Source organism: Typopeltis vanoorti, chromosome 19, assembly GCF_054136105.1.
Source record: "Typopeltis vanoorti isolate ZY-2024b chromosome 19, IOZ_Tvanoo_1.0, whole genome shotgun sequence".
NCBI classification, from domain to species: domain Eukaryota; kingdom Metazoa; phylum Arthropoda; class Arachnida; order Uropygi; family Thelyphonidae; genus Typopeltis; species Typopeltis vanoorti.
This window is the reverse complement of record NC_143567.1, coordinates 26535288-26553976: the sequence shown is the minus strand read 5'-3', so window position 1 is coordinate 26553976 and position 18689 is coordinate 26535288. Positions and strand designations below refer to the sequence as shown.

At 34.8% G+C, this 18689-nt stretch overlaps 1 protein-coding gene across 2 annotated transcripts in view; it reads right to left on the bottom strand.

Moving 5' to 3' along the window:
* The window catches only part of LOC150095931 (uncharacterized), a 164809-nt gene that overhangs the window by 50855 nt on the left and 95265 nt on the right, over positions 1–18689 (bottom strand). The window contains exon 4 of one of the 2 annotated variants that reach the window (XM_090409356.1): positions 6333–6519. The gene's annotated coding sequence lies outside the window, so the exon portion shown is untranslated. Of the gene's footprint in view, positions 1–6332; positions 6520–18689 lie in introns of those variants that run through there. The other variant, XM_090409353.1, reaches the window with a different exon arrangement.

The following is an 18689-nucleotide window of genomic DNA, read 5'->3' as shown; positions in this document are numbered from 1 at the left end:
CGTCTTGTCCCATCTGTTGAATAGCTATACTACAGACGCAACTAACCTCTATGGATATGCTGTTGCTATGGTAACGGTGTAGTAAGTAGTGGGAAACCAAGAAGAATGACTCGCCTGAAATGCCTGCTCGGAGTGCAGACAAGAACACAAAACAGAAGCTTGGAAACAATTTTATTTACATAAATGCATCCTTTATATATGTATATATATTCATTCCTCGCCTTCGTCTTCATGATATCATTATAATATATAGATATAATATATGTGTAGGCTTGTGGTAAATTTTTCGGTTCCATACTTTCGATTTTATTCGCCCCTAGAAGAATTTTTCTATGCCTTTTTCCCGAGTTAACTAATTACGACTAATGTGTTTTCCTCTCGGAAACTCGGATTTTTACCTCCCCCCCAACTAACTAAAGAAATGGACTGTAATACGCCGGCCCTAGTTGGCCGGGTGGTTAGCTGTGTCCGCTCTCTAGGCTGTTGGTTCGAATCCCGCCGTGGGCATGGATGTTTGTGATTGTCTGTGGAAATACCCGTGGTGATTGTACGCGGCAGATGGTGTTGATGTAGATGATGAAGGTAGTTGCGACTGATGGAGACGGAGAGTTGCACAGTAGATGCCCTCTCTCCATGAGTCTTTGGACTCCCTGGAGGTGTTACGTAATAATAATAATAATAAATATCAATCAAGGATTAAGAACGCGAGGTAGAAGTTAATCTGTCGTCCTCTTTTTCAGAAGTTGTTTAAAATCATCGGTAGTCATAAACTCAACTATCGGTGACGACCAAAGGTGGTGTCTACCTGCTGTCTTTTGGAAATAAAAGGTGTATATAATCGATATACACATATCATTTAGCATGTTATATAGTTCCTCACTTTTTAAATTTGCCTAAACCATTAACAATAACTGTGCAATCATCTTTCTATGTACTTAACAACTTTCCCTGCTGGTTTTAAATCAAGTATCTTAATAAATAAAAAAAACAAGATTAGCTCTAAAGCGTCTAGTGAACAATGTCCACATGGTTATTTTTTCAGCCGATTCTCTAGAGTAGTTCATGACTCGGATGAATACGATATAAAAATATGGTAATTTTTCCACATGAACACGTATTCTATACGTAATCATGATCCTACAAGAGAACTGCAAAATAGCATTAATAAGCTTCTTAGAACCAGCATGAATTTGGTAGAAACACTAATTAGTCTTAGCTGTCTTTATCCTCTCGTTGCCCACCTTTACAGCACTCCAAAAATGTATAATTAGGACGTGTTTGTACTTCCAACTGAACGCATAGATTCCCCAGCTTGTGTCGAAAGAACACACAGTTTCTACATCCATGTGGACGAACAAGACATCATCGCTACCTTTGAAGTAGCGAAAAATCTTAAATAAACGGACTCAATACTAATCACTCCTTTCGTTAGAATACAAAATACCTTCGAATTTATCACGTATGGTGTGAAGGCAAGACCGCTACGGACAGACGGAAAAATGTATTGAACAACACATCAACGAACTGTTTACTTTCTAAACCAGCCGAGGCTCTATGAATTGGAATTTGACAGGACCGTATTGATAGCTAATTACAAACTTTTGATCTATCCAAACACTTTCAAGCCATCTGTTGCACGGATTAAAATATTTGTTGACATCATATTATTCTTTTGTTTTTAGGCCACAGAGTCTTCTAAGTACGCAATCAGGTAATATTTATATACATTCTAGTTTCACATATAAAATTACACGTTCATACTGTTATAGGTGGCTCATTATAATTTAATTATAATATTACCATATATGGAAAATATAAAGGTGTTTTCTTAAGTTGTTTTATATATTTTTAAAATATTTGCAATTTTATGTAATTTTATTTCAAAAATTTAAATAACTTTTAATTTGCATTTGTATTTCTAAGAGAAATCAAATAAATGACATTGATAAAGAGAAGAAACTGTGTAAAATTCATATTAACAAACTAAGCAAACTAAATATCAAAGAATTAAAATTCTTTAAACTCTTATGCCATTCTAATTATTTTACAGATGGAGAAACCGCATGTAACATTAGAAGAAGAGAAAGAACGAATGTTAGAGATTAGCATACTTAACTATGAGAAGTTGGAAAGCAAAGAAAATTGAGACTCGTTAGTGTTAAGGTTAGGTCGCTAGGAACATTGTTAAATGTACTGTTATGTAATTAAGTCAGGAAAAGTGCCTGGTGGTAATTAGAAGGGGGGGAACGAATGAGTAGGTGGGAGTGGCACAGATAAAGAATTGCACGTCAGTGAACAAAACTTGCAACAAAGATCCAAGAAACAAGAGCTGGAAAAATAACCGAATAAAGAGAATGTCTTTAATCTCTTTTAGCATCGCCTTAAAAGGCACGAAATGATGAAAAGAGATCAAAGAACAGCGTGTAAACAAAAGTCTCAAATAATTCCATCATTGAATTCCTTTGAAGTCGCCAGAACTTATCTACTTAAATATATATGTATTCTCCCTTTGCTTTTCATTGAAATAATAACACGTTTTCATAAAGGTTGAAGATAACAGCTTTAGTCAGAATAGGAAAAATCTATTCTTAGAAACCAAGTCATTTAGTTGAGTTCTTTTTGTCCCACAAAATAAAAATAAATGTATAAACTAATAAATAGAAATAAAGTAAGACAGAGAATACCAACTAACACGTATTTGTTTATTGGAGATCGCGTGATGAAAGTTGTCCAAACTCACTGGAAATATCTACGTTATTCTACAGTATTACAAATAGATTCTGTTCTCATTAAATGCCTTGTAATTAAGAAGTTCCCTTAGTATTTCTCTAGACAAGTTTCCTTAAAAGATTTACGAAGGTATTTTGCCTCTTTTAATTCCAAAGAATTACCTACGACAGCCACGATTTATAAGTTCCACACTTTCTTAATTAAGCTGGAAATAATCAAATTATTTAATTAGAACTTAATTGCAGTGAGTGTTTGGGTTACTAAATTTATTACTGGGACAAAAGGAAATATAATGAAAGTTACTCTTAAAATTTTCAAATGATTAAACTAATTTTCAGGCTTTGTTTACAATAATTGACTTTTCTGATAATTGAACACAGTCGAAATTAATTTTGTGCATTTCGAAAAATTTTATGTTTGAATGCTGTTTTTTTTTTTTTTTTTTTTGCTGTTGATATTGTTGGTCGATATCTGTTTCACGTGATTATATCTAATGCTATTTATTTTTAATTTTTGTCGTTGATATTATTGGTCAATGTCAATTTCACGTGATTACACGTATTGCTGTTTATTTTTGTTGTTGATATTATTAGTCGATGTCAATTTGATGTGTTATCACGTGATAAATACGTAATGCTGTTGATTATTTTAATTTTTGTTGTTAATATTATTTTGATCGCGTTAATCTCACGAGCAATTATCGCGTGATTACTTGGTCAGAATTTGACTTTGAATATCAGCGAAAGCATTGTTGGAAAAATACAGTCAAAATATTTTTACTAGCTAAAAATATATTAGCGCAACAGGCGCGCTTTTGATGAGTTTAAAACAGATAGACAAGAAAATTTAATTAGCTTTTTTTTTTCTCCCGAGCTCTTTCAAAAACTAAGTAAACAAACCTACAAATGAAATCAAGTTTTCCTAAACGGTTTAACAATATTATTATTCTGCTCAACCACTATAATACGATGATGCTCGAGGGCGTAACATGAGTTAAAACATTGAGTTAGCAGAATTTGATGAACGATAGCTTCCAGGAATGTTTCGTGATCTGCGGTTTATTTCGAAGAAAGAAAAGAAAAAAAAATCTGTTGTTTTCAGGGTTTTTTTTATTTATTATTTAAAGCAATTTCTTCTATGATTAGTGTTGGTTCATTGCGTTTATTGATCTAGTGGTAGGCGGACGGCTACAGCAACTTGTTTGTATTGCAATACAGTTTTACCATCCTATAATTTAGACTCCTCTAAGCAGACGTCTGGTATTTTTTTTAATGTGCTTCTCTGCTGCTTCTTTTATTAGAATGGAAGTACTCACGACACAGAATTTGTGTGCGCAGAAGAAAAAGAAAGAGGGGGAAAAAAAATTCAGCAAATGGAGGAGATACAATTGGCACACAGATGAATAAATAGATGAACCAACTTGTTTATGTTCTTTTTTTTCCTTCTTATTTATAAAGTTTATGTTCTAAAATTACAAATAAAAACGTAAAATATTCAAAGGTATCTCTTGAAAGTTTTGGCTACTGTAAAAAAAGTCGGTATACCAACAACAGTAAATAAAATACATTCCTTAATATGTTTTTAAGTTGGCCCCTTGTGAAATTCTTTGTTTATGCTAGATTAAGAAAAAGAGTGACACTCTTTTCTGTTGGATTCAAACCCATTAGGTTGTGGGTTCGAATCCCATAGGTATATACAAACTTGGACGTTTTCTATGTCGAAAAATACGTCATTTATTCTTTTAAAAGATTCTTCTTAGAAATTATTTAGCCTTGAAGCATTTTAGTTTATTCCTTACTGGAAATACATTCTATCTCCTAACAGACCGCCGTTAGCACATGATGAAACTGGTGATTTGAGGCAAACCAAACTTACGATTTTCCCCCAACCTTAAACAAACACATTGCGGAAAACTCATATCTAGCGGATTGCTAAGAATGCATTCAATTCGTTAGCTGTCTTTCAAATTCAGAGTTTGCACTCTAAATAGAGAATATTGACGTGTTTGGAGAACGTGGCATAATTGGAAAGCTCGTTTCTCTAGCCTGGAAGTTTATTCTCTTTAGGTGAGATCATCTGCATATATATTAGTTCATTCACCACCAGGTGGCTAATATCCAATGCGACATCCGGTGCCTTTAGGTAATAGGAAATAACCATTTATCATAAACTGTGTTTGAATTATCCTAAAATTGTTAATAATAATATATTTGGAAAACAAAAATATATTTTACGTTGTTGACAATTTATTTTATATTAGAGAGCTGCAAAAGAACAAAAAGATGATGCAATTTTTAACGAAAATTAAAAAAAAAAAACGAATTTTTATTAAATAGAATTCTCAGAATTTGATGAAACAAACAACAAAAAAAAAAGATAGGCAGACATAAAAATGGAATTTGAAAAGAAAAAGAAAACTTGGATGGATATTAAAATGGACCGTCTCTTTCTAAAGACGGCCCATTTTATTACATGATAATGATTTGGCAAAAAGTCTGTGCACGCCTATGTAAAAGGTGGCTATACACTTAATCACAATTCTAAGCTTGTGACGTACTTGTGTGTGCGGGATAATAAGTAGAATATGAAGACGACATTAGCTCTTAATGCAGTGGCGGAACTGAAAAATTACAGACTCTTCTAAATTATACTGTAGAGCGCAGTCTAGGGTAGTTAAATTTACTTACACCCCCCCCCCCCCCCACCTTCTAACCGTGCGCAAGTCTGCTTCATGCAAGAGACTTGCAGTCATGAAATAAGAGTGAAAGTTTGTGTTAAAAACTAATTTGCGTCTCCCGCATATTAATATAAAGTTCGGAATTTTAAAAGGAGTTTTCTCAGTAAATTAGCCACCGTTGTATACAGAATGCAAGTTACCATACATTGGTATTAGCACAAACAATTCAACTAGGTTGTTGCTAAACTGATATTTTTAGAGGGTTAAAGATTTGTGTTTCATCATGAAAATAATGTATTAATAGATTTTTCTTATAAATAAATTTTGGAATCTTAATTATAAATGAGATTTAAATTTAATTTTGAATATATTTTTTAAAAGTTTGCAAAATACTTGAAGGTAATTTCCAAACACCTTTATTAAAAAAGCAAAGTGAAATTTAAATGAAATATGTTGACTAATTACTTCCTTACGTCTGTTGCCTAATCGATCACGGAAAAAAAAAACATATAAGCCTGAAATTATAAAACCAAAAAGGTCCAAGCAAAAATGAAAAAGAAAATCTTTCAAAATTATGTACATCTTTTCTTCACCAAAATTCACAACTCAGATTTGATTCATAAGATTGCTCTCACATCTTGACTCTCCTAAACTATAATCTGTGCGATCTGTCATTCATACTAAAAAATTCCAAATCTGCAATTCCAGTTTCATTCTCATCCTTTACAAACAAATTTTTTTTTTTGAAAAGGACAAATGTCAACTTACCTCTGTTAAACATAATATTCCTTTGTATTATTTATTATTTAAAAAATATATATATTTCTTAGAAATAATAATTAAAGTGATTTTGTTATTGAATTTTTTTCTGCTTTTTTAGTAATTTAAAAATACAATTTTAAATTTTAAAGGAAATAGTAAACACCTTTATATATTTTCTATCGTAATAAGAGAATTTTGTGTTATGTGCTTTTCCAAAGTAGAAAGTTCTTCTCTAAAAATTCTCCTTCACATTAGACGTGGAACTTGGAAGCCTTTAGCAATAGATCGATGATCTCCCACGTAGAAATATATTTACTTTTATTGAATGACATTTAGGATCTTCAGATTAACTAAAATAAAAAGTAAGTTAGTAAACATTTCTGCTATACGTATTTCAGATAATGTATATTAATAGATATTAGTACGTGGTTAATGTAAATATAATGTAATATGTATTTATTTACATCAGGAATAACTGTTTTGATTCAGAGCGAACTGTGGTATGCAAAATGATTCATTACGCATGTGCGTACTGCCCAACCAATAAGCACATGCGCATTGAATGCGTTTTACTCCGGCGTAGTCTGTCGACTTTATCAGTTATCAGTCTGTGTTTTTTATGAATTTAGGATAAACATCGAGAATGGGCACCCTATCATTACAAATAAAACTATGAAAATATAATTACAGTTTTTAAGCACGTTAATAATAGAATTAACAATTGATTGATTTACTGTTTCAGGTGGTCAAGATTATATCTCATGCAAAGACTAAACAGCGCCATCTACGATGACAGTATGAAAATATCAAGATAAGCTAGAAATAATTTTAAATGCATTAAAATGATATTCCTTTAATATTGTATTAATTAAAAACTTTTTGTCTTTAATATTATTTGTATATATTTAAATAGAATAAATTTTCAAAATTTGAAGAAATATTTTTTTATATTTATTAAATAACTGATTATTTACTATTACACCTTTAATTTAAAACAATAAGAAATAGCTTGAAAGTGATTAATTTACTCCGAGTTAAATGAGTTAAGTTTTATGAGGTTTGTAACATGAAAAAAGTTTGGAAATGAATAAACATAGCAAAATATTTAAAAATAAATAAAAAAACTGGAAAGTTCAATATAAGAAAACTTAAAACGATAGCAAACAATTAATATTGGGAAAGTGCATACAGAAAATTTTTTAACAAATATTATTTATTACTACTCTTAATAACAAACATTCATCAAAATTAAGCATATCACCGGTAATAGATTTACAACGTGAAGGGTGCCATTTATCCGCACTTTAGTAAGCCATTATCTATCCTTGCAGCCATCTCCATCAGGTCACTTAAGTTTGCTTCAGCTGAAGTGCATCACAGCAAAAGCCACACCAATACTTTGTCATTATCATGGCAGACTGCAGCTCATGGGATTAGTGTTGGTAGATGTCGTTCATTATGTGAGCTAATGGCCATTTCGCCCCTGCTACATTCACTTTGGAAAACGGCTACTAAAGAGATAAAGAAAGTAATCAGTCAATGGAAGTAGAGATATTAATGGATAACTCGAAAGAGTCTGTAATTGTGGGATTGGTAATGGAAAGAAAAGTTCTGATATTAAGAAAATCACTGATAATTCATTGCAATATAAAAACAAAAGAAAGTATATGAATAATATAAGATACACGCCATTCCATAAAATTATATCTGCAAAAATGAAACCATGATGGAATCTTTATAATGTTTCTTGTCTATAATTTATGCTTGGAACTGTATAAATAAGTTTGGTGCAGAAAATAATTTAAAAAATCACAATTTATATTGACAATTATTAGAGAAACAGCTCATGAACTAAAAATGAACTTGTAAACAAAATTATTCATGATGATGACAAATTAGGAGGTGACAAAATTTTGCCAAGTATACACACAACGAATGTCAACAGGCTTAGGATACTTCTAATGATGAATCTACGCCTAAGGAAATTTTATCAATATTAAAATAAACAGACCGGGAGAAAAAGTTCTAGAGAAGTTAGGATAACTAGCGAAAAACCCATAAAAACGGTTATTGTACTCCTCGCATTCATTAAAGGGTTCTAAAACGAATTTTTCAAGAGACTTAGATCGCTACCTGTCCCTATGTCTAATTATATCGATAATCAAAATGAAAAAAAAAAAAGAGATGAAGAAGCATCTGAAGAAGTTAGTATAGGTCAGTTAATCTTATATATTTCGCCGGAAAGAACACGCTTTTAATATTCTTTCAATGGATTATTTTAATAATCTCTTCGATCGATCCACGGAGTCTTAATAAGTATGCATTTACTGTAATCAAGTAGTGTAGACATTAGGATAGAACTTAAAAAAATTCACAAAAATAGCCTTAGGTAAAAATAATATACTGATTACTGAGATAAGAGCCACCAAAGGCTTTAAAGATACATTTCCTATCTTTGAGTTTCTTATTCGGCTAAGAAATAATGTGGGATTCAATATCCACTTAATTTGAATAATGTACTGATCTACTTCATCATTTAAGGATCCTTGGATACTTCTTAATGATCAGCCATAATTAATTAATAAATAGACTTTGAATGTCCTCCAGAAACTTACCCTAACAAAGACAAACGAGCTCATCCCAAGGAGTCATGGATCTAAATTCTACTTTGACTTGAATTATAACGACATTATGTTTTTAATTCAAGCACGAACAAATACGGCAAATGATAATAACTAATGATAATAAACATTAGCTCATAATTTATTAAAACAAAACAGACCAATAACATACTTTATCAATAATGAAACAGACCAATAGCATTTGATTTATAAAAATAAATAAACGCAAGACAGACCAAAACGTGCGGTTACCATAGTAACTGTCTTTACGCATTATAGTTAAGAGCAACAACAAAGACATAAAAAATGACTCTTTCGTGTGATAGGACTGAATGTTAAACTTATCAAATTATGAAGAAAAGTAGCCAAAACTAAATTTAGTCGATAACATTAGTAATGAATCCTATTATAAATATCATATAAAATCTTGAGATGGTTTTTGAAATAAAAGACATTATGAATAGTTAATGTTCCTCTGAGGCTCTATTTATTACTGCTTGACTGGTAATTATATTATTCACTATTTGTAGATTAACTTGACTAGTGTTTTCTATAAAAATATCAGAATAAAGTATTTAAAATATATTATTTTAAAATTAGTTTTAAAAAATTTTTGAAAGCTTAATATCGAATTCTGTTTACTACAAATGTGCGTTAAATTCCTTAAGAATAATAAACATTTTGTTAACGCATTTTTACACTTTATATTAAAAAGTATATAGAAATATAAAAGGTTCAAATAAGAAAGATAAGAACATGCGGAATCAATCGACCGTGAGATGCGGTGATTGGTTCATTAATGCCTTTGGGGGTGATGGATAGCAACGCAAAGCTGTACCAATGAAGTTTAACTGAGGTTCGGCTGTTGCTCTTATCCCCTTGGGCGACGAGTTTTTGAGTTCGCTCTCTTAGGGTTTTTGCCTTAAGGGAGCACTTTGAGTCTCCGGGGAGGGTGTTCGCCGGCACGGCCCGCTGAGGGGCTTTGTCGGTGAATTATTTTCCTCGGAATTTGAGCGGTTCTGCTCGGTAATCGAGTTTCACTGAGTAGAACCAACGCTGAGATTTGGACGGTCTTTCGCCCACGAATGAGTGGCCTAGAGATCGTCCGATATTTTTGAGATCGAACCTTTACTTACATAGTCGATTCATTCAATCCACTACCCTTGGAGTGTAATGGATGGCAATGCTGTAGCCAATGAAGTTCTAACTGAGGCTCGGCTATTGCTGTTACCCTCCTGCCATGATCAGAGCATTAATAGCTCAGTAACACCTTATCTCTACAGATACAGATAACGGGGTAGATGAAAAGCATTCTTGCTTCGCCCCTTTAAGCCAGTCCTTATACGGATAAGAACATGCACGGTGATTTTATATATATATATATTTTTTAATTTGCTTTAAGTGTTACCACACCTGAAGAACATGAGCACACATGTTTTGACGAAAGATGTTGTGTGCTCATGTTTCGTCAAACATGTAAAATTATCTTAAGAACTTAAGATAAGAATATGCTTCCAAATGTTACTTTAGAGATGGCTTTTTTTTCCTCGAAGAAAATATTGGCCAGTATTGAAATTGTGTTTGAAGGAAGCTCTTTTCGTGAGGGAATAAAGTTGCAAACTTGGATGTCTTGTAATGTCTCAAAGATATCTAGATGATTTCAAGCTTGAAGAAGGCCGCAGAATTACTGATATTATCAGAGAATTTGGAATCTCACATAGCGTTGTATCCAGACTCTGGGCAGCGTTTCAAACCAATGGAACTTGTTCCATACGTTTGCAGAGAGGTCGCCCTCCATCTGCTAGGAAGCATGAAGACAGATATTTGTTTATAACAGCAAAACGTAATCGATGCACCAGCAGGTCAGCACCATTCAACACAGATACGCGGATATCTCGACAATCTGTGGCAAGATGTCTGCGACAAGTAAGCCTATACGCCAGGAGGTCTGTAGTCTGTGTTCCTTTATCCACAGCTTATCGTGCAGCACGTTTTCAATGGTGAATCCATAAAAATTAGACAAAACACCAATGGACTAATATAGATGAAGGTGGTTTTAGTCATTCCTCAGATTCCAGACGACACTTGATCTGCCTGAAAGTGGTATTGCTTATCATTGCGGGAATGTTCTTGAAAGGGACGGCAGCGCTGGGGTCATGGTGTGGGGAGGCATTATGCTAAATGGATGCACCGAGTTACAAGTGCTGGAAAAAGGGGCTATGACTGGTGAACGATATCGCAACGAAGTTCTTCAACGTCATGTTCGACTGTTTACTGGAATTCATTTTTATGGATGACAATACCAAATCCCACCACATCGTACACAAGGAGTGGAGATACTGGAGACTGAGGATATTAATGGAATCGGGTGTCCAACATGCTCCTTAGATCTCAATTCCATAGAGTACGTTTGGGACGCATTGCCGCTCTAAATTCCAATCCACAAAGCAAACCAGGCCTTATCCTTGCTCTGAAGAAGGAGTTGGCCAATTTTCCTCAAGAATTCTTGAATCAGTTGGTGCTAAGCATGGTTCGACGTAGTGAGAGCTGCATCGCAGTTCGGGGTGGACATATTCCATAGTGAAATGTCTCTCCGCATAGTTTACTGTAAGCACTACACATTAATTCCTTAACTACGTCTTTAGGATATTTATAACTTTTGCCAAAAGTCGTACTGTAATTTAATTTGTTCAAAATGTATAACACATTTTTTTGTGTAATATAATTTATTAGCATGCTGGCAATAAATTTATGTCTACATTTGAAAATCTTTTCATATAAAGGTAAAAATGTAGTTCGTCCTTAGCTTTTGGACTCCAGTGTATAATCAAGAACTTTTATTTAGTCTGACAATGAATGCCGATATATTTTGATAAATGCTAACTACGACTGAAACGCTAGAATCGTATATATAAATGATAAATATCAAATGGATATTTTATCTCTCAATTTTCTTTCAATCCGAAGCTATTTGAGTCTAATTATACTGGCGTGGAATTTAAGTTCGAGCTATTAAAGTCCCAGTTGATGGTAAGTTTGTTACTGAGACCAGCCATGTTAGAGATTGCTATCGAGTGTAAATACGCCATCTGTCTATACGTGTTCATCCTTTTATCCCTTGCAGCTTCTAACTGGAGACAATAATTAGATGTGTGGGAATGCTCTCTATTGGAAATCGATACAAAGATGTGCGTGATGTAAATGGTAGAGAGAGAGAGACGCAAACTGTTATTTAAACATCGCTACGAAACAGATGAACGTTCATATGTTTCGAGAGATTCTCCTTGAAAATGCTGAGCGAGGATTTGCAGTTTCGCAAATCTTGGAAAAATATTTTCCCACAGTCTTAAGACAAAGAAATTGCTTTACGACGCTGTAAATGATATCGAATCTGCTGAAACAGATAACAGCAATTTATAATTAAATAAATTATTTTTAATGTTATTTTTTATTTATTTTTAGTGGGGAATGTAGGTTTTCCAGATCAGGAAAACGTATTTTTTCCGACAAAATTCGTTGTCCATTAGATGTAGCCGAACCAAAACGTAACTCTTCAATCCGCAAAACGTTACTGTCTATAAGGGGTGAAGCAAAAGGCTTTTATAATCCCTGATATCTGATAAGGTTACTGTGTAGGGGAAAGTTTATGAGCTAAGTGCTCTGCCTAAGTGGGTGCGAGTTATAGATCCTCGTTAGGAATTAAGATGGCCTTAGGTCTCCTATATTTGGAGAAATCCGATTCATCATAGTTTGCTGCTTGTTGAACTAGTTCATTTGGATCTGAAGACGATTTTGAGAAGACCTTTACTGCTAAAGATTGCAGGAAAAAGTAGATGTAAGGGATATTTGTGTCCTGATGAAGTCGAACATCTCTGATATATCATGGTGCATTTAAAATCATGCGTAGGCATTTGTTTGGTACTCTCTGCAATTTGAGGATATTTGTACTTGAGGTGTGGCTCCAGGCTGGGGACGCATACGTAATAATGGGACGAATCATCAACTGATAGAGGAGCAATTTGATTTTGGTATCCAGCTTACTGTTCCTATTGATAAGAGGGTAGAGCTGTGCTATGACTTTTGATGCCTTTGTACATGAGGCTTTTGTATGCGGGCTGAAGGTTAGTTTTCTGTGCAGCAGTACATCGAGATATTTAGCTTCTGTTTTCCAGGGAATTTTGATAATAAATAGGAAGATGTCTTCTTTAGGATTTATTGAGTTTTTAGTGAAAAGCATGGCAGTGCTCTTTTGAGGGTTTACTAGCAATCTCCAGTTGGAGAACCAGTGCTCCAGTTTCAGCAGGTTTTTTGCAGTTTGGGAGCATTTTGGATAATTTCTCCCCAGGTATGAAGGTGTGAGGCGAAAGGAGCGGTCCCTTCCGATTACCCAGTTGGAGCAGAATAGGATTGTAGTCTGAGGATAATTCGTTCAGTGATTCCAGGTTGTACTGTAATTTAACATTCTGGAGGACAACTATATCCAAGACTTCGGAGGAGCCAATCGGACTGTGATGAGTTGGTACTGAGGGGGCCAGCCACAGTTGTGCAATTGGAACTTGAGTAGTTAAACGGGATGCGGCCATTCTTGTTGATAGATTTACTGCTCCAGGCAGGATGTTTTGAATTTAAGTCTCCGGCGATAATGACTGGCCCTTTAACTCCGAGGACGGAATCCAGATCTGAGGTCAGCAATGTTTTTGATGGTGGGTTGTAGGCTGCGTAGATTGATTTTTAGGTTTCCGACGGAGTTTGTGATGACATTAATACCTATGATTTCGAGATTAGTGGTTGTAGGGTTGGCTACGGAATGATGATTGATGTAGTTTTTGATGAGGATGGCTGTACCACCACCTCTATATTCAAGTCTGTCATTCCTATAAAGCTGGTACCTTCTGATTTTGGGGTTGTCAGCAGGTCTCAGGCGCGTTTCATTAATTAATATATCCGGATTATATCTATCATTGAATTTTTGGATTTATAGTATTTTGTTTTTGAGACCGTTTGCGTTCCAAGCAATAATCTTTAGAGAATTTGGGGTGAGTATTTTCCTATACATCAGAAAGTGCAGATAAAATGGACTGGGTTTGCCGTAAAAACCTTTTTGTGGCGCTCAGTGATGGATTAGAGTTACTGAAATCTTGTAGCATATTTGCAAGAGAAGAGGTGATGACAGCTGTTATATTTGAATGTGGATTAGGTAGATTCTGGTCATGGGCTGTCTTTTTTTGGAGCGGGCCACGTCGGCATATGTCCTTGTTTTATGTTGAAGGTTTATCTTCTTGGGGGGGCTCAGTTAATGGTGGGTGAGCACCTGTCGCCCTGTTCGAACTAGTGGGAGACTGATGAGCTTGAGTATCTGGAGCTCTCGTTTTAGATAACGAGGGAGATTGACTGTTTGGCTCAGTCTGCCTGTTTTTCGGGTAGTAAATACACCCCCTATAGGCAGGGTGAGGCCGCCGCAGTTAGCGCACTTAACCGGGGTGGTTTTTGGCTTGGCGCAAGTAATTGTGGGGTGAGTCTCGCCACATTTTAAACATCTATACTGAGATTTGCACAACTTCTGGGCATGGCCAAAATTTTGGCAGCTGTGGCACTGCCCAGAAGAAGGGGTGATGCTTTTCCTCAGTGGCTCTGGTTGAAATTTTAAGCCCACAAATTGACTTTAAGTTGTACATGTTTTTATAAATATTGTGGATCTCCACAAGAACTAGAGGCATAGGGGTCTTGTTTGATCTATACATTCTGCTGACCTTTATAGGAGGTAGATCTTGTAAGTTGAGGTCAGTAACTATTTCGTCTTGAACAATATATTCGAATACTCCTTGGAGCACCACTTTCATATTTTTTTCCGAGGTAAGTGAGAAGGTATGATACTGAATACCTCTGGCGTCCACTTCCTTTGTTAAATTTCTGTAGTCTGTCATCGTGGCGGGCTGAATTTTGATGCCCTCGTCTACGTTTTTGGCCATGGAATAGTTTTTCTGCAGGTTAGCCATGATAGTTCTTAAGACTGTCCATCTCTGCTTTCCCCTTAAGATGATTGGGGGAACCTTTTCATTGGCGGAGGCAGAGAAGTTTGAATTGGGAGCATCTTTATCCATGCCAGTATCATTTGTTGCCTCCGAGGCGAAAGTTTTGCGCTTCTTGCGTATGTGGGTCTCTCCTTGTTCAGAGGGAGGGAGTAGAGGCAGAGACCACTAGATTACGTTTTCCCTCCATTTGAGGAGTGTATTCATTTTCAACATCGTCACCCCCGGGTAAGGAATAGAGATTTAGGAAGCCAGGCCATTCAAGCTCGAATTTTTTAAGAAGCTTCTTTAAAAATCTCTTCTGAATGCTAGCCCTTTATCGAGCGAGTCAATGATGATGTCAGGATCGAACATACTTGCAGGCCATTTAAGCTTGAACTTTTTTCGAAACTTGTTTATGAAGATAAGTGCCAGCTCTTCATCGAGCGAGTCTATGATGACGTCTATATCGAACACGTTCATCTTGATTGATTTGCGTAATAAACGCAAGTAAATCCTGCAAGTCTAGGGACCTGCTAGCAATAGTTCTGCTAGCAATAGTACTAGCAAAGTTTGTGAGAAAGAGTTAATGAGTGTTGTGGTGTTGTGGGAAGATGCCGTGAAGTTGCTTGGCTCAGCCCGAATCACCTACCTCCCTAAGAACCATACATCCACCACTGGTCCTCATATTGGGTGGGGCCTACGCGGCCATTGACCTCATGCACGTTTCGTGTAGAGGGGGAGACATTAGGAATTCGGGCAAGGTTAGAGCCAGTGCGATGCAAGATTCATGGAATGCTTCTGTAAGTGGTAAAGTGCAGCCTAAAAACGCAGTGATTAGCAGTAGAAAATAAACACGTCCGTCAAGCACTCAATTCGTAATCCATCCATATCATTGGTAACTTTAAAGTGACACACATTCCAAATAAATATGTTACACATGTAATGTCCTGAGTGGTTTACCTTTGGCCCTATGACTCCAGCAAAATTATTCTTGCATTTTTTCAGAAAAAAATATTATATTTTAATTACATAGTTTCATTTCAAATACTTTTTTAAATTTGAATTATTTTGAATTTAATATTAAATTAACATTTATGTATACTGAATCAGGTATCTCTTAATTATATTTGAAAATTATGACCTAGCAGATTCACATATCCTGCTCAATACTATTACGGTATAGTATCTGGTACCTGTATCGTTTGAGAATACCTCTAGATGGCAGCACTAAAAACACGCTTACTATGGCTACTTTAATGATGTCATAGTTGAAGAGTTGACAAGTGCTATGTCATTGGTCAGTGTTTATCTACTCAAGTAATTAGTCGTTTCGTCTAACGAATCCAATTCTAGGGAGATTTTCCAACATTAATGTTACATTAAGTGTATGAAAAACAATAAAAATAAATAAAATAGGTGTAAGGGTAAAATAGGCATATTAATTAAATTAATAGGTAATTCCTTGTTTATGCCTTGTTTAATCCCAAAAATAGTTAGTACAGTAGTTCAATTTCAGATTTAAGTTAACACTTGTTAAAAGCAATTGATCCCAGATAAGAAATAAGTCATAAGCAAAATACTTTTCTTAATATTTTCTGTGTGTGTTTCTGCTTGGGTGCACTTCATATCTCAGACGGGCCCTATAGAACTTGTGGTCTTGATATATTCTCTTTCCGGTGAAGTGCACCTTTCGTCTTTCAATTTCCGGGACTTTTTGAAAATGTCCGGAAATCGATTAAAGGACATTGAAAACAACCCTGGTGAAAAGTTGCTTGCAACTGACAGAATAGAAGAACGCACATCGATCAAATATTCTTATATTTCACATCAGTATGGATGTGTGTGTTGCTTTCAGAACATACGTCAAGGGATATTGTATGGAGCAGGAGCTCAACTGAGAACACTCATATCTCATCCATAGCTGGAGAGAAAGAGAGAGAGAGGGGGGGGGTATTGTCAGATAGTTTGGAAACAAAAACAAAAGCAGGTTGAGAGAGAGAAGTGATGATAGACAGCTCAGAAACAAAAGGTGAGAAAAAAAAAACAAATGTGGTGATAAGTAGGCTAAAGATAAATAAAAAAACCTTAAAGAAAGAGAGGGTGAGTGAGAAAAAAAAAGAACGCAGCACTGACACACAGCTGAGAAACCAAAGAAAAGAGGAAACAGAGCAAGAGAGACAGACGGGGGGAATGACAGGTATTGATAGGTAAACAACTGAGATACAAAAGAAGGGGGAGACAGAGTGAAAAAGAAAGAAAGTGGGAGAGAATGTTATGCATTAATAAGTAAAATAAAAAGTGAAAAACAAGACATATTAGAAGGCGAATAAAAGTTTAGAAAACGAAGGAAAGAAATACTGAACGAAAAGAAAGTCCCACAGGTAATAAATGAATTATAAATATTAATATTTCTTGTGAGGCTTTTCCAATACAAATTTTCATCTTTTAAATTATAAATTAACGAAATCTGGAGTTGAAGTTTTACGCAAATTACTGAAATTCGATTCTGGTTATTAGTTACAACGTTAATGATAAATAAAACAGTTCGAGATGCGGCGAATGTTCTCTTTGAATAGCCAAAGTGTGATCCATTATTCAGCTTTGTAATGACTTCACAATGATCTCTCTCTCCGAGTTCCATCCGGATGTTCCTGTTCCCGATAATAACAGCGAAGATGACACATGCAGATACACGAACCAGTAATGGCCTAGCACAGGACACTTGGTCGATATCTAGAAGGACATTGTCTGTCTCTGGAACCATTGGGCAGTAGCAACTAGAATGGTGAGTGTTTTATAGGAAATCAATAATATAAAAGATCAGATATTTAACACGATGTCTTCGAAGGGCCAGTGATTAAACACCTTGAACAAAACAGTTTCTCTCAGCTGTTTTTATCAGTTTGCTATCCATTTTGTTCTATAATGGAGATTATTCTATTCATCTCTCTTAATATTCACGAATTTGTTTTATTTTTCTTTTCAGAACTTATGCTATCGTTGTACTTTCATGTAGTACCTTCTCTTCGCCATTTGATCTCCTGCTTTCTGAACTCATTTTCATCCCAACTCATTCATTTCCTATCTCTCCCCATTAAGATTTTAAAATTTCATCTGAATATCATTAGTCAGCATTGCAATGTTGGTACTAGTTTTCATATATTTCCATTATATAATAAGTCTATACATGAAATAAAATGGTGTCTTCTTTCATGTAAAATTGCTTTCGGAACATGCAGCTTATTTCCTCAATTTCCAATTATCTCAAAATGGGTATAAACAATACACAGTATTATATACACTATATATAAATATACCCAAAACCAACGTACCGATAGTGCAAATATAAGTATTTTACTGAACGGCAAAAAGTCGAACATGATTCATACTTGATGAACAGACATAATTCGATTATATGCATCGTAACATTATAAAAAGGTTCATCAACTTTATTTTTCATTCATTTTTTTTTTTTAGAGCACCGAACATCCTGATGAAATGTCGATGAGCAACTTGATAGGGAAGTTTCGATTTTCTACTTCTCAATGCCATCTACTCAAAGGTCTTCTGGGAGTATTTGCTATTGGAAATCAATAAAAGAAAAACATTCATTCACTTAATGGTAAGATATCCAAGGATACGAAGGCGGATGCTTGGAAACCCTCGATAGAACGCCAGATGGTTTCGTAATGTTTATTTAAGTGTTGCAAGCGACTCCTTAAGTGACACAGAACTGTTTTTGAGATATTTCCTTAAACTTTAAGGAATCCATTAGTTCTTACCATGTTCTATTAAATTGTTTTCGACATATAATTATTCATCAGATTCTTCTAATCGAATTTCCTGTAAATTTGTTTGAATATTAATTAAATTTTATAATTTCAAATT